This window comes from Canis lupus, chromosome 26 (genome assembly GCF_011100685.1).
Source record: "Canis lupus familiaris isolate Mischka breed German Shepherd chromosome 26, alternate assembly UU_Cfam_GSD_1.0, whole genome shotgun sequence".
Lineage (NCBI taxonomy): Eukaryota > Metazoa > Chordata > Mammalia > Carnivora > Canidae > Canis > Canis lupus.
Window position 1 is genome coordinate 29415487 of NC_049247.1, and position 3158 is coordinate 29418644.

The window sequence follows — 3158 nt, forward strand, 5'->3', positions numbered from 1 at the left end:
TGGCCCAGCCGTCAAAGCTCACATGCAGCTCACACGTAGCCTGTGAGTCTGAGGCCCATGCTGTAGCTCCTGGGAGGCAGCACTCTGGGGTAGGTTGCCAGGTGGGTGAGGTGGAACAGAAGGCTGCAGAGGGAAAGACACAGCAGTGCCCGGTGCTGGCAGGCCCACTGGCATGCCTGTAGTCATGGCCAGGCATACTGTGAACCTGTGGGCCGCTCAGGATGGACAAGGCTTTGTTTGCTCAGACTGCTGAAACCACAGGAAATACTGTGAACCTGTGGGCCGCTCAGGATGGACAAGGCTTTGTTTGCTCAGACTGCTGAAACCACAGGAAAAGTACAAAGCAGACCTTCTGGAGGTAAAGTAAAGCCTGCCCCCACATGTCTTCCCAGAAGCTGAAGCGCCCCAGACTTACCCCATCTACGGCTGATAAACCCAACGCCCATCCTGTTCCCACCACTAGCTAACATGGGCAGACACATGTGGCACCCAGTACAGCCAAACTGGCCACTCTGCGTTGGGACACTGCACATCACCTGCCCCTCAATTTCCTCCCATCATGCCACCTTCTGCACCCCAGACCTCAGCCTAAGGTTTCAACTATGTGCCCGAGTCCCTGGCATATCTGTTCAGCCCCTTCCCATTGCCCAATCCCCAGCCCAACATCTCCACGTGGACACTCACAGGCAACTCCAGGCCAGGAAAAGATAGAAACTGACACCGACTGCTCCCAGATCTGCAGCACACTGGCAAAGGAGTAGCATGGGCACAGCTCTGGATGCCTCCCAACTGCTCCACCCACCACCCCCAAATCCAAATACAGCTTTGGAATACCTTCATCCCTACCACAGGAGCTCCCACCTGTCCACCTAAAGTACACACACCATGCTGCAGCCATAGGAGTTGTACTTTTAGAGGAATGCTGCACCCACTTCTGGCCTTGGCCTTTAGTTGCCCATCTTGTCATCTCTGAATAACAGCATTTCCCCTCCTCACCCCATCAAAGTGCCCTCCCCACTCTCCACGACACCAGCTGCTCTATGGTGTGTATCCACAGCAAACACTACAATCTGCACCCAGGTCATCATGCATCTGGTGCATCCTTGTGTCTTGTCTGTTTCCCCCTCATCACGTGTGCCCATCCTCCCTCAAACATGTGCCCACTGCCCAGACCACTGCCTGGCACCCAAGGGCTCTTAAACCTGTACTTCTGCCACCCCACAAACACACTACTTTCTGACTGGCTGACTTACTTTTTAGCACAGTTTTAATCTTGGTCATCATTGGCTGCACACTTGTCTCTCCGTCAGATGGATGGTCACTGTCTCCCCCATATTTCTCCTCCATTCGCCTCTTTTTGGGAGCACAAAGGCCCTCCTCCAACAGAGCATCGACATCGTTGTCAAAATCATCCTGCAAAACACGCTGTTCAGACACCACGGCCCCCAGAGCCTGCATTCCTGTACCGTAGGCAAGCTTAACAGCATTAGTGAGAACACACACAGAAATGAGGCACTCTCAAGTGGGGGCCTAGGTATGCCTTTATGTTGCGTGATCATCTGAAAAACAAACAGGAAGAAACTGACAACTGCAACCAACACACTTGATGCTTGGTACAGGTGCACATGCCACCAGGAAGCGTTTCTCGGGAGCACCTTCCAACTCAGGTTGCATAGAAGGTACAAGGTCGACTACTCAGCCAAACCTTTCATTAGAAAAATGTAAACACCTGGACTTCTTACAGCCTTTTCTCTTCCACATTAACATTATCCCACCTCATATGGGTTTTTTTTCCTCTGCAACATCAGCTTTCAAAAGATGCTGCAGTTCCCAACACCTCTCTTTGGGTTTTGTTAAGAGTGCTCCAAAGGAGGGGTTGCCGACATACCTCATAGGAGAAGTTCAAGGCCTCTTCATCCACTCTGTCTCTCTGCACGATTGCTTTAGCCGTGAACCCGCCTGCTCCTTCTTCATCTAGCTCCAAATTGTCAGTAAAATCTTCTAACTCATCGAGCACTGCGTACTCCACTCTCTTTTCCTGATCCAGCTCATTCTCCTCATCCTTCTTATCAGCACTCTCACCCCCTACACCTACCCCATTCCCAACACTCCCGCCAAAGGGACAAGCATGCACATCTCCACTGACAGGGCTAAGGGCCAGACCGCACTCTGCACGAGCGTCGCGCTCCACTCCTGTGTACAGCACCTTCCTGTCCTTACTCCTGCAGCTCTCGGTAAAGCTCACGCTAATCTTTACATCCTTAAGCAACTTAAGGTCAGGGGAGAACTTCCGGACCGCAGGTGCGTGCCGGGCGGTGCGCGGGCTGTGGCCACTACAGTTCGGGTCTATGAGGAGGCGGGCCTTAGAGAAGGATCCTTTGGAGAGAAGAGAAGCTCCGTAGAAGTTGAGCGGGTCCTCAGCAGGGGGTTCGGCCTGTCCATCACCACCAGAGCCAACGTCCATTACCTCTGCATCACTGGACGTTTGCAGGGGAGGTGGTGGAGACTGTTCACGGGGCAGCGCTTGGAGGGGGCAAGCTCGGTTCTCCATCACCGCTTCTCCTGCGGGCTCACGCGGGAGAGGAGAGGGACTCTCATATGTCTCCATAGTAAAAGTGGTTAAGACTATTTTAAAAGACCAGAGTTTTAAAAAACCTTACATAAATCTATACAGCTAACATGCACAAGTCCGTTGAGACCCGGGTGCCGTCCTGCCCGCGCTGCACACGCTGGCGGCTTAGTCAAGCTGGCCACATTGCTCTTTTCATTAATGTAGACAGCTTTTAGAACCACTGCCTCAATTATTGGAAATCACAATGCACTCAGCTTAAATGACTGACGACTAAGCGAGTCTGTCTTCATGCCAAAGTGGCACCTTTCTTCTTCCACCTGCAAAGAGATTTAAAAACATCGTCACAAAATGACAGAAACCTTCTGCTTCCCTGGTATTGAGAGTCAAGTGCCATTAACGATGCAGTAAAGAACTTAAAATACTACTGCCTTAGACAAACTTCTAGGCTTCAAAACAAACTAACTCTACGTTCTTCCTTCAGAACCTGAATTATGATTTTAGTTCCAAGTTAAATTACTTAATTGTCCACTGTAATTCCTACTTCAGAAGCACAAAAAAAAGTATCATCTTAAGGCTCAAAAAAGAC

General features: G+C 50.9%; 1 non-coding gene across 1 annotated transcript; it reads right to left on the bottom strand.

Moving 5' to 3' along the window:
- Nucleotides 1-2442: 2442 nt before the first annotated feature.
- On the bottom strand, nt 2443-2500 carry MIR1306 (microRNA mir-1306). The gene has a single exon (NR_049294.1). It is a non-coding gene; the product is annotated as a microRNA mir-1306 (primary transcript).
- Nucleotides 2501-3158: the final 658 nt, after the last annotated feature.